The 13,585-nt window shown below is 47.0% G+C and overlaps 1 pseudogene; it reads right to left on the reverse strand.

Annotated features, from left to right (window-relative positions):
- Positions 1-5,777: 5,777 nt before the first annotated feature.
- LOC122548366 (U2 spliceosomal RNA) lies at positions 5,778-5,953 on the reverse strand (annotated as a pseudogene).
- Positions 5,954-13,585: the final 7,632 nt, after the last annotated feature.

Below are 13,585 nucleotides of genomic sequence, written 5' to 3' on the forward strand. Positions count from 1 at the left end.
TGGCTCCAATATTATAGAGAGAAGCAGATGCTCCTGCAAGCCTCACTTGTCCTGGGGAACGATCCCCAGGCCATGATGCAAAGGGTTCCAGGATAATGTTATTCCAGGATTTTCCTCCAGCTGAAGTCCACAAGAGATGAACATTTGAGTAAGCAAAGAAGCGTCTCAGAGAGCTAAATATCCAGTACTCCGTATGTTACCCAGCAACGCTGCGCTTCAGCCATGAAGGATCTGTATATAACTTTGGATCACCAGAGAAGGCTAAAGAATTCTTGGACTCTCTTAAATAGAGTGTGAGACTTAAACCGTATGAATAAGGATTTCATTTGGCTCCCCACCCACACCCGGTTTACCCTTTTTTCCTTCTTCATCTTTTTTTTTCATTATCTTCCCTGGGGAGTGTGGGGGGGGGGCGCTTATCTGTTATTCGCTATGTTTTTTTTTTACAGGTCATGTGGCTTATTCGATTTGTGTGGGAGGGTTTTTGTTTTATTCTACCTTTTTTTAGAACAGAATTTTCTTCATCTGTCATTTTACTTAGTCTTTTAATAATTGCTGTGATTGTAACTTTGTAGTTTTATCTATTTATATTTTGTATTATACTGGCTAAACGCATCTAGGTGTTGATGTGTGTTGGGGGGGGGGGGGTGTGGGTCACTCATTTTTAACTTTGGCTTCATAGAACACTCGAATTTGTCTACTCCATTTTATATTGCCTGAGCCAAGGGCAGGGCACTAGTTAGGAGAAGTTATGGTGGGGTTATTGACAGGTAGTTATGCTCCCTGGGAGCAACAGGAAAATCTCCTTTCAAATGTGTTTTATATTGTTTTCTTTACTTAGGAATAGTTTTAAATTGTGTTGGTGTAAATGTCTTAAATAATTTTTGCTTTTGTGAAATTTCCATAGTCTTTATTCAGGGTGTTTTGGGTGGGGTTCTTCCTCTTGTGGGGTCTCGGGCTTGCCTGGACGATCATGGCTAGCCATTCGCTTAGGTAGTGCACCTGGAATGTCAAGGGGAGTAATTCACCAATCAAATGAAGAAGATATTATCAAACCTCAAATAAGAAAGGGTTGATATAGTTCTCTTACAGGAGACACATCTACTTGAGAAAGAGCACTTAAAATTACAACAGGGTGGGTTTGACCAGGCTTTTTTCTCATCTTTTAGTTCAAAAAGTAGGAGATGGTCATTCTCATTCAGAAGAATCTTCCTTTCAAAAGAAGGAAGATAAAAGATGAGTCTGGACGGTATATACTGATCAAAGCCCTAATATACGGAGGGGAGTATGGAATTTTGAAACTTATTGCCCCCCCGGCACACCCCTTCAAATTTGTGATGGAAGTGTTCTCCAAGTTGATGGTTTTGGGGCCTGCCATACAATTATAGGAGTAGATTTTAATTGTATTATGGACTCAGAGATAGAAAGGATACCTAAGAGTACCATGGGTAATATCTCTTAGATCTAGACAATTGGCGGATCCGAATAAGGAGCTAGGGCTAGTAGATGCGTGGAGATGCTTTCACCTCCCAGGACGAGACTTTATTTTCTACTCTAACCCACACAAGTGTCATACTAGAATTGATATGCTGTTAGCTCACTTGACCCTTTTGAATTCCAAATTGTCCTGCAAAATAGATATAGCAATCTCTGATCATGCCGCAGTATGTATGGAAGTTAAGACAAGGGATGATGGGACAGGGCCCCAACATTGGCGTATGGATTCTTTCATAATGAAGGATAGCAAATTTATAAAATATTTTTCTCAGGAATTTAAAACCTTTTTGGAAATTAATTCAGGTACGGCCAGTAACCCGTTGATGATGTGGGAGACCATTAACGCTTATGCGTGAAGTTTGATCATCTCATATTCTGCGACCCAGAAAAGACAAAAGGGAGAACAACAGCTCCTGCTCAAGGCTCGTTTGAAGGCAGCTAAAACAGCGTATGTTGATAGGCCCTCTATTACTAAGCTACAAAGGATCACAGCCCTAAGGACAGCCTTGAATACCACACTTACCCAAAAGCAAAGAGGGAAATATTATTTGCAAAGCAAAGATTATATGAATATGGCGACAGGCCTGGCAGATACCTAGCACATCTTACTAGACAAAAAAGGCTCCTCAAGCTATCACGTCCATTAGGGAAAGTGCTGGTACTCTGACTTGTGATCCTAAAAGTATCAATACAGTCTTTAGAAAGTTCCATTTTGAACAGTACAAATTGCAGGACTGTGAGGATAGAACTAAGAAGATGGAGTGCTTCTTTATAAACTTGGCCTTTCCGGACTTAATCTTGGAGCAGGTGTCAATCCTGAATGCTCCCCTGACATCCCAGGAAGTACTCAATGCAATTAGAAAGCTTCAGATTGACAAAGCACCTGGACCAGATAGATTCCAGGTTGAGTTTTATAAAGAATTTTTAGGGGAACTGGCTAGTCCACATACATGTATAATCACTCACATAGTCAGGGCTGCCTCCTGCCTTTGTTGAGGGAAGCAAATATTTCTCTCATTCTTAAAAAAGGAAAGGCCCCAGAAGATTGCTCATCATATCGACCTTGCTAAATGTGGATTTTAAAATCCTTTCTGAAATGTTAGCATTAAGATTGGAGAGGGTCTTATCATATATCATAAAAGAGGACCAGACGGGGTTTATTAAGGGCAGTAAATCAACTAACAATATTAGAACGGTCTTAAATATGATACAAGCCTGTCAACAGGGAAGAATACCAGGACTAGTTGTTTCCTTGGATGCAGAGAAGGTATTTGATCAGGTAAAATGGTCATGTCTTTTTTACACACTGGAAAGGTTCATGTCAGAGAGGTATTTTCTAAATGGGTCTCAGTATTATGCAATGATCCCAAAGCAGCTGTGATCACCAATGGTTTAGATTCGGATAGCTTCAGTGTTGGTAGGGATGTCCTCTCTCACCGCTACTATTCACGCTAGTAATGGAACCACTAGTGGAAGCTATACGAACCGATTCTAACATAGCTCCAAGGGTTGGTTTGGGTAAACATAAAATCACTGTCTATGCAGATGATGTCCTCCTTTTCTTAAGTAATCTTTTGATATCTGTGCCACGCTTAATTCAAGTAACCAATATATTTAGCAGGTTCTTAGGCTATAAAATCAATTTTATGAAATCGGAGGTCATGCCGTTGGGTCGTCTCACAGGTATATCCAATTTATCGGACGGATCTTGCTTTCCCTTTCAGTGGTCACTGGTGGGTCACTTAGGTATTTTTATCACCCCAATATTTGGTCAGCTGTATAAAGCCAATTTTGTGCACTGACTAGAGAAAACAAGGCAGGACCTTCAACGCTGGGGAGATCTCCCGACATCCTGGTTAGGCAGAGCAGCTCTAGTTAAAATGAATATTCTGCATCATCTCCTATATCCTATGAGAATGCTCCCTCTGATGTTGCCGAGGCTGGCGTTGCGTAAGCTACACAACGCCAGCCTCGGTTCCTTTATTTGGAATCATAGATGGCCCCTTATCAAATTAGAAAAGCTGCAGCTTCCACAGGCAAGGGGAGGACTGGATTTTCCAGGCTTCAGGAGGTATCAGTTGAGCTCTTTATTGTACTATGTAGCTGATTGGGTCGCTTATGACCCACAATCAATTTACTTCGACATTGAGACCTCCCAAGTAAAGTGTCTCCTCATCAATCTTTTGTTTTTAGATAAGATGAGAGCTATCATGGACTATTGCAAAAACCTGATTGTATTAAATACAAATACAAATACAAATTAAAGCCTGGAGGACAATGCGGCAAAATGAGGGTAACCTACAAAAAACCTCTCCTTACACTCGTATAGTGGGAGCTTCGGGTTTTCAGCCAGGGCTGACAGACGCTACATTTAAAAACTAGAGGTCCAGAGGTATCTCCTGTTTGGGGGACTTGTTCAATTTTGAACAGTTGCGCCAGAAGTTTGGACTGCCTAATAGAGACCTCTTTTCAGTATTTACAAATACGAGATTATATACAGAAGAAGACCACATTATTAGACAGTCCCTACCAATCGGAGAGGGAAAGAAGAGTGCTGTGGTCAATGGGTCCACCTCAGTCAGTACTCTTTATCACTCATTTTACAATAAAGTATCGAAAGGCATGGAACAACTGTTTAAAACATGGAACCAAGAATTGGGGTTAGAAAACTCTTTAGAAATGTGGGAGGACATCTGGGAAAGTACCAGAAAGATCTCTATTTGTAATAGAATACAAGCTATTCAATTAAAGATACTCCATAGGGCTCATACAGCATCTGAACGACTCGCAAAATTTAATGCAGGAATATCACCAATGTGTCCTAAATACAAAATAGAAGTGGGCACTCTCACGCACTGTCAATGGACATGTCACAAGATCCGTAGGTAATGGGACAGAGTAGCGAATGCTCTGACAGTGATCTTGGGAACAGAGATTAGATTGGATCCAGCGTCTCTTCTCCTGGGCTTTTCGAATTTGCCCTCCCTGGATGGCACGGGAGGAAACTATTTTCCATTCTCTCCTTTCGTGCAAGGAAAACTATCTTTGTGAGTTGGGTAGCTGAAAGCCCTCCAGGACATTCGAATTGGCACAGGTTAATCATGGAATATATCCCCCTTGACTTGCTCACAAATATGGTGCACCAAAAAACTGAATTATTCTATAAAATATGGCAGCCATTTCTGAACTATATCGACACAAATATTTCAGCCATACTGTCAAGGGGTTTTGTCTGCCTGTGGTAGTGGTTCGGGCTGGTCCAGGGGGCTCCGGGAGGAGTAATCCCCTATAAATATGGGTTTTATTATGACGTGATGTTAATCAATTTTGAGTATGTACTTATTTATTTAATTATTCTGTTACTTTTTGCCAGTAATGTATATTATCCTATTTAATTCTTGGTTGTTTGTAGGATAGATTGGCAGTTAGTTGGGTTTTTTCCCTCTTTTCTGTGTTTTGGCTATTACTTATTACTTTTTTTATATATATATTTAATTGTATATTAGTGTTTATACCTGTTTGTATTACTTCGTAATTTTGTAAAAAATGTTTAAACTTTTTTACCTTATCCATGAGGGGCATGGATAAGGTAAATAGACAAGTTCTTTTCCTTGGCGTGGGGAGTCCAGAGGGCATAGTTTTAGGGTAAGAGGGAAAATAATTAAAAGGGACCTAAGGGGCAACGTTTACACGCAGAGAATGGTGCATGTATGGAATGAGCTGCCAGAGGAAAAGGCATCTGGAAGGATATATGAATAGAAGGGATTAGAGGGATATGGGCCAAGTGCTGGCAAGTGGGACTAGATTAGGTTAGGATATCTGCTGGGCATGGACGAGTTCGGCTGAAGGGTATGTTTCCGTGCTGAACATCTCTAATACTCTGTCTTTTCCTGCTTCACAAGTGTTCTCAAAATCTCTCGTTCAATACATCCGACTCGTCTTCATCATCATCAAAATCCAAACTGTTGAATGCTTCAATAGCTTCGTATTCTCCATTTTGTTTTCTGAAATGTAATTTGCCATTAGGTAGAGTTGATGGGCAACTTTGTTGTTCAGAATTGGTGGGAAGGGGCGGCATGAACAAGGACTGAAGTGATAACATTGAGAGTGAGTGCTGAACATGCAGAAAGACGCAGATAAATCGTAATCTAGAACAAGTTGATTTGCACTGACTTCACCAACCAAAAGCTGTCTGTATGCTTTCTTATGCATACACTCAGTACATGAGATATAAAGCAAACACATACAAAAGTAATAAAGCTGCTTTTCAGATTTTTTAATGGGAGTGCACCATTCCCAGAGGCATTGCAATAATAGGATAATGCGTGAAATTGGTGGATCAAGCTCCTACTCCAACTCCTGCATACGCAAACCAGATCAATATTCAGTCCCTAATTCAGCGATGGATCAGATATTCAAACTGACAAGAACTTTAAAGCAAAACACACTCACATATTCCTGGCAGAGGAGCGCCAGGCATTTCTGCAGCTTAGCAACCTCTTCTTCCGCCATGTTAGCCCCAGTCACTCAAACTGACAAGAACGTTTTATTATTTAAAAAATACTTTATACTTTAGTCATAAAATTATGTTGATATCTGTACAATTGGTGATGCCATACATTCCATTTCTTTACAATACAGAGATTGTAATTAATAATTCGCATATACAAGTCTGTACATTGACCATCCAGGTATTCTGCTGAGGCGTCAGCGGGGCCTGATTTCTGAGTGGGCCTCCAGTTCTTAGGCAGGCAGACCTTACAAGGTGGTCTTTCCCCACCGTGCCTTGGCGGCAGCTGCCTCAAGCTTCAGCGCATCCCTCAACACGTAGTCCTGGACCTTGGAATGTGTCAGTCTGCAACACTCCTTCAACTGGAAGATCAACAGGTTTTGGACAGACCAAAGAGCATCTTTGACCAGGTTGATGATCTTCCACACACAGTTGATGTTCGTCTCAGTGTGCATCCCGGGGAGCACGGAGTCCCACGTCACGGAGCTGCTCGGGACGAACCTCGACAAACATAACTGCATTCCTCTCCAGACTTCCTTTGCGTAGGCACATTCCAGAAGGAGGTGTGTGACAGTCCCGTCCCCTCCACAGCCACTTCGGGGCAGCGTGCGGTGCGGCAGAGAGTGCGTACATAAAGGATCTCAAAGACAGAGCCCTTCTCACCACCAGCCAAGCCATGTCTTGGTGCTTGTTGGAAAGTTCTGGCAATGAGGCATTCTGCCAAATGACTTTGACAGTCTGCCCAGGCTCCGCTCTCTCCTTTTCCCGAAAGGTCTCAAGGACACTATGTGCTGACCACTTCCTGATGGACTTGTGGTCAAAGGTGTTTTGCTTCATAAATGTCTCCACGGAGGACAGGTGATACGGAATGGTCAGACCACTTGGGGCGTTCCGTGGCAGTGAGGCCAGGCCCATCCTTCGCATCACTGGAGACAGGTAGAACCTCAGTACGTAGTGACACTTGTTGTTTGCGTACCGGGGATCCACGCACAGCTTGATGTAGCCACACGCAAAGGTGGCCATCAGGGTGAGGGTGGCATTGGGTGTATTTTTTCCCCCGTTGCCCAGATATTTGTACAGCGAGTTCATTTGGAACTCTTTGATCTCCACATAAAGTGGAAGATGGCCCAGGTGACTGCGACGGCACAGGTTCTGGGAATAGGCCAGACCTGTGCCACGTATAACAGCAATGACAGTGCCTCACACCTGATGACCAGGTTTTTTCCCGCGATGGAGAGCGACCGTAGCTTCCATCCGCCCAGTTTCTGCCTCATTTTCATGATATGCTCCTCCCAAGACATGGCACACGCCCTAGGCCCCTCCGAACCAAATACCCAGCACCTTCAGGTGGTCAGTCCTGACGGTGAAGGGAATGGAGGATTGGTCTGCCCAGTTCCCGAAGAGCATGGCCTCGCTCTTGCCTCGGTTTACTTTGGCCCCCGAGGCCCGTTCGAACTGGTCACAGATGAAGATGAGTCTGTGCACGGATAGTGGATCCGAGCAGAAAACGGCGACGTCATCCATGTACAGGGAGGCCTTAACCTGCAGGCCCCAGCTGCCAGGAATAGTCACCCCTCTCAGGCTCGCATCCTTCCTGATGGACTCAACAAATGGCTCTATGCATCACACAAACAAGGCAGGAGAGAGAGGGCAGCCCTGCCTGACTCCAGATCTGACTGGGAAGCTATCTGATTCCCACCCATTGATTGAGACTGCACTGACAATGTTGGTGTAGAGCAGTCTGATCCAATTGCAGATTCCCTCCCCAAAGCCCATTTTGGAGAGAACATCTCTCATATACCTGTGTGATATCCTGTCAAAGGCTTTCTCCTGGTCCAGGCAGGTGTCCAACCCTCTGTCCTGCACGTAGGCGATCGTATCCCTGAGGAGTGCGAGAATCTCAGCGATTTTCCTACCCAGCACAGCACAGGTTTGGTCAGGGTGAATCACCGACCCCAAAGCAGACCTGACCCGGTTGGCAATTACCTTTGACAGAATTTTGTAATCCGCATTCAACAGTGAGATTGGTCTCCAATTTTTGAGTTCCTCCCTCTCCCCCTTCCGCTTGTAGATGATGGTGATGATGCCTTTCCTCATGGATTCACTCATGGTACCTGCCCGAAGCATACTGACATACATCTCCAGCAGGTCCTGGCCAATCAAGTCCCACAGAGCGGAATAGAGCTCGACCGGTAAGCCGTCGCTTCCGGGAGTTTTATTCTTTTCGAAGGACTCGAGGGCCTTGGTCAGCTCGTCCAGAGATAGCGGCTGGTCCAGCCTCTCCCGTGTTCTGTCGTCTAAGACCTCCGTGATAGAGGACAGGAACGACTGGGAGGCCGTGCTGTCGGTCGGCTTTGCGTCATACAGACTGGCATAGAAGGATTTACTGATCCTCATGACGTCAGCCTGAGATGACGTTATCGAGCCATCTTCTTCCTTCATGGAGCTGAGCACGGAACTCTCTTTGTGCACCTTCTGGAAGAAGAAACGTGAGCATGTCTCGTCCTGCTCCACCGAGCGGACCCTGGACCGGAAGATTATCTTGAAGGCCTCCGAGGCAAAGAGCGAGGTTTGCTGGCCCTTCACCTCCTCGAGGTCCTCTGTGACATCCACCCCCCATCGTCTGCAGCAGGAGCAGGTTCTGCATACTTTCCTGGAGCTGGGACAGTTTTCCCTGCCTCTCTCTCACCTCCTGAACACCTTTGAGGATGAAGAACCTCTTGATGTTCCCTTTTACTGTTTCCCACCAGTCCACTGGGGACTCAAAGAGGGGCTTCACGGTTCACCAATCTGCGTAGTCCCTCTTGAGCTCCTCAATGTTTCCCGGGGTCAACAGCTTTGTGTTCAGCTTCCATGTTCCCTCACCAGCCTGCTGCTCGTCCTGTAGGTGACAGTCGGCCAGCAGGAGGCAGTGGTCAGAGAAGAACGCAGGCTTGATGTCGGTTGATCTGACCAAGAACATTCGGGACACAAACGGGTAATCTATCCTTGAGTGGATAGACCCGTCTGCCCGTGACCAGGTGTATCTACACTGCACTCCATCTGGAGGGGTGCTGAAGACGTCGTGCAGCTTGGCATCTTTTACCGTGTCCATCAGGGCTCTGGACGTGGCGTCCAGTTTACTGTCCCCCCCCGCCGGATCGTCCATCTGCATCAATGATACAGTTGAAGTCTCCGGCCAGAATGACCGGCCTGGACGTAGCCAGCAACAGTGGAAGCTGCTGCAGGACGGCCAACTGTTCACTCTTACCCACTGGGGCGTACACATTAATCAATCAATCAGTCTCAGGGGAGCATTCCTGTACATGACGTCGGCGACGAGGAGGTGCCCACCCACCACCTCCTTAACCTCGGAGATGGTGAAGTTGCCTCCTCGCAACAGGATACCCAGGCCGGAGGCGCGGCTATCGTTGCCCCCCGACCAAACTGACGGCCCATGGGCCCACAAGCTCGACCATCTCCTGTAGCTGCTGAGGTGCGGTATCCCACACTCCTGCAGAAACAGGACGTCGGCTTTAATGTTGGCTAGGAAGGCCATCGTAGAAACACATCTCGTAGCCGATTTGATGCTACGCACATTGATGCTAGCAATTTTTAACCCCATTTTAACAGTTTACAAGGTTGGCACTGTCCATTTGCTGCTGGTCTTGCCCCGCTGGGGTAGCTGTCCGGCTCCACGCTGGTGTCTTCGGGTCGGGCCCAGGGTCCGCATAGTCCAGTTCTCCATCTGACAGCGGGGCTGTCACAGGACCGCTGCTCCCAGTTACCTGGAGCTGTAGGCCGGTGGGTACCTCTTGGTTCTCACCGGGTGGAGGGAGGCCTTTACCCATCCCCTCAGAGGGATTGTCTTTTCCTGCTTGGGCGGTGCTGCCCTCCTCTTTCCCCACAGCGCTCTGTCTCTTCCTCTGGTGACGACCCTCCTTGCGCCCGCCCTCACCTTCAGAAGAGCTGCCTGTATCCTCATCGTGTAGGTGTCGCTTCCCCCTTCGCTGGGTGGCTTTGGGAGGTTTCCGCTTCCTGCTTTTGACAGTAATCCAATCCTCTGTCTCCTTTGATCCCTCCTCTTCCATTTCCTCCGTCTGTCTTGAAGGAGCTTGGATCGGCTGCTGTATCTCCCCGCTATCTGCCGTCTGCTCCGCTACAGCCTGCCCTTCCTTCTGGGTGCCTCCAGACACCGTTCCCGTGCTGTTTTGTGGTACCTTGCTGGTCTTAGGCGGTCCACAGCTCATGTTGCCACCTCCGGCCATCTGTGCATAGGTGACTCTCATCCTTTTTTTTATTTCATAAATATACATTATTCATAAAATACTTTGATGATCTGTACAACTGGACATGCCATGCATATGTAAACATTCCATTTGTGTGCATACCGAAAACAGAGTAACCATTCCTATTTACAGGTCTGTACAATTACATTTTTAGCTGAGGCGTCAGCAGAGCCTAAATGACTGCGCGGGCCCCCTGTTCTTCTTTAGGCAGGCAGATGTTACACGGTGGTCTTTCCCCACCACGCCTTGGCGGCAGCTGCCCTAACCTTCAGCGCGTCCCTCAACACGTAGTCCTGGACCTTGGAATGTGCCAGTCTGCAACACTCAGTTGGGGTCAACTCCTTCAGCTGGAAGATCAACAGGTTTCGGACCGCCCAGAGAGCGTCCTTCACCGAGTTGATGATCCTCCAGGCACAGTTGATGTTCGTCTCGGTGTGCGTCCCGGGGAACAGGCCGTAGAGCACAGAGTCCCACGTCACGGCGCTGCTCGGGACAAACCTGGACAAACACCACTGCATTCCTCTCCAGACGTCTTCTGCATAGGCACATTCCAGAAGGTGGTGTGTGACAGTCTCGCCCCCCCCCCCCCCAGGGCCGCTTAGAGGGCAGCGTACGGTGCGGCTAAGTGTCCAGGCGTGCATAAAGGATCTCACAGGCAGAGCCCTTCTCACCACCAGCCAAGCTATGTCCTGGTGCTTGTTGGAAAGTTCTGGCGATGAAGCATTCTGCCAAATGACTTTGACAGTCTGCTCAGGGAACCGCTCGACAGGCTCCGCTCTCTCCTTTGCCCGAAAGGTCTCAAGGACACTACGTGCTGACCACTTCCTGATGGACTTGTGGTCAAAGGTGTTTTTCTTCATAAACTTCTCCACGAAGGACAGGTGATACGGAACGGTCCAACTACTCGAAGCGTTCCGCAGCAGCGAGGCCAGGCCCATCCTTCGCAACACCGGGGACAGGTAGAACCTCAGTACGTAGTGACACTTGCTGTTTGCGTACTGGGGATCCACGCACAGCTTGATGCAGCCACACACAAATGTGGCCATCAGGGTGAGGGTGGCATTGTGTGTATTTTTTCCCCCATTGCCCAGATCTTTGTACAGCCAGTCCCTTCGGACCCGGTCCAACTTTGATCTCCATATAAACTGGAAGATGGCCCAGGTGACTGCAGCGGCACTGGTTCTGGGAATAGGCCAGACCTGTGCCATGTATAACAGCAATGACAGTGCCTCACACCTGATGACCAGGTTTTTTTCCCGCGTTGGAGAGCGACCGTAGCTTCCATCTGCCCAGTTTCTGCCTCACTTTGCTGATAGGCTCCTCCCAAGACTTGGCGCACGCCCCAACCCCCCCCCCCCGAACTAAATACCCAGCACCTTCAGGTGGTTGGTCCTGACGGTGAAGGGATCGAGGATTGGTCAGCCCAGTTCCCGAAGAGCATGGCCTCGCTCTTGCCTCGGTTTACTTTGGCCCCCGAGGCCCGTTCGAACTGGTCACATATGCACATGATTCTGTGCACGGACAGCGGATCCGAGCAGAAAACGGCGACGTCATTCATGTACAGGGAGGCCTTAACCTGCAGGCCCCCGCTGCCAGGAATAGTCACACCTCTCAGGCTCGCATCCTTCCGGCAAATGGCTCTATGCAGCACACAACAAGACAGGAGAGAGAGGCCAGCCCTGACAATGTTGGTGTAGAGCAGTCTGATCCAATTGCAGATTCCCTCCCCAAAGCCCATTTTGGAGAGAACATCTCTCATATACCTGTGTGATATCCTGTCAAAGGCTTTCTCCTGGTCCAGGCTGGTCAGGCAGGTGTCCAACCCTTTGTCCTACACGTAGGCAATCATATCCCTGAGGAGTGTGAGATTCTCAGCGATCTTCCTGCCCGGCACAGCACAGGTTTGGTCTGGGTAAATCACCGACTCCAGAGCAGACCTGACCAGGTTGGCGATTACCTTTGACAGAATTTTGTAATCTGCATTCAACAGTGAGATTGGTCTCCAATTTTTGAGTTCCTCCCTCTCCCCCTTGTAGATGAGGGTGAGGATGCCTTTCCTCATGGATTTACTCATGGTACCTGCCCGAAGCATACTGACATACACCTGCAGCAGGTTCTGGCCAATCAAGCCATCTTCTCCTGCTTCACACACAATCCTAGCCAAAAGGCTAAAAAGCCATACCGACTACCTGATGTCCCAACCACTTCCTATATTTTCTATCAGGCTAACTGTGATCAAAGACTTGTAAATCATGGCAACAGTTCACTGCTGCCTCGTCCTTCCACATTTTCTAACCAGAGTAAACGATCCGTTTACTTTAATGGCTTCTGTTAATCTTTTTTGTGAAACTGTTTGATAGTGAATGTAGATAATCAGTAACTTACCAATCAGATGCGCCTGGGCTGAGTACACATCACTAACAAGCTGGTTGTGTGACTGACAGAGTGCAGTGAGATTGCAGCAACCCACTGGGACAGAGCTATAAACAGAGAATGGTGCAGCGCAGAGCAGGCACTGCAGCCTCTCATTATTTGGATCGGCTATCTGCATGGACACCTTCCCTAGTCCCAAAATCTCTCAGCAGATAATTATTCGACTCTCTCCTGAAAGCTGTGATTGAATCTGGCTCCAGTGCCCCCTCAGGCAGTACACATCCGATAACAACCACTCGATGAAGGTAGTTGGGATTACCTACATACCTTGATGAAATGTGACACTTCATTAACAAAATTATCCCCTCCCCTGCCTTCAACACCATGTATTCCCTTGACCTTTGCAATTGCCTGCAGTGTTAATGAGCCTGCCGTTTGTGCTGCTCCATTCTCTAGTCTAAATAAACTGAACTGCTAACAATGCGAACAATTCCTTCCTCTCCACAAGGCAAAACAAGACAAACAATTGGTACAGGTTCTAATTCTGATCGAGTAATAGCACTGTCAGTAAATATTGGGTCACTCTTATGAATGGAAATTCTTAGACTTCTATTATGTGAACTTTGATCTCCAAACTATTAAACTCTGGCAACCCCGGCAATTGAAATGAACAGAACCTGAAGTTTGATCGAGTGAATCAACCACAAATGAATTGGCTTCGACTCCAAATATTCCAATTGTAATTTGCTACCTTAGAATTGCAAATCAAGATTCATAGAGTCATGGAGTTGCATAGCATGGTAACAGGCTCTTTACTAAAGTTGCCAGCATTAACCAGATAACCTTGATAAACCTAGTCCCACATGCCAGCATTTGACCAATATCCCTCTGAATCCTTCCTATTGACATACCCATCCAGATTCCTTTCAAATGTTGT

This window comes from Chiloscyllium plagiosum, unplaced genomic scaffold, assembly GCF_037043375.1.
Source record: "Chiloscyllium plagiosum isolate Xiang-an unplaced genomic scaffold, Cpla_swu_hap1 HiC_scaffold_44, whole genome shotgun sequence".
Taxonomy (NCBI): domain Eukaryota; kingdom Metazoa; phylum Chordata; class Chondrichthyes; order Orectolobiformes; family Hemiscylliidae; genus Chiloscyllium; species Chiloscyllium plagiosum.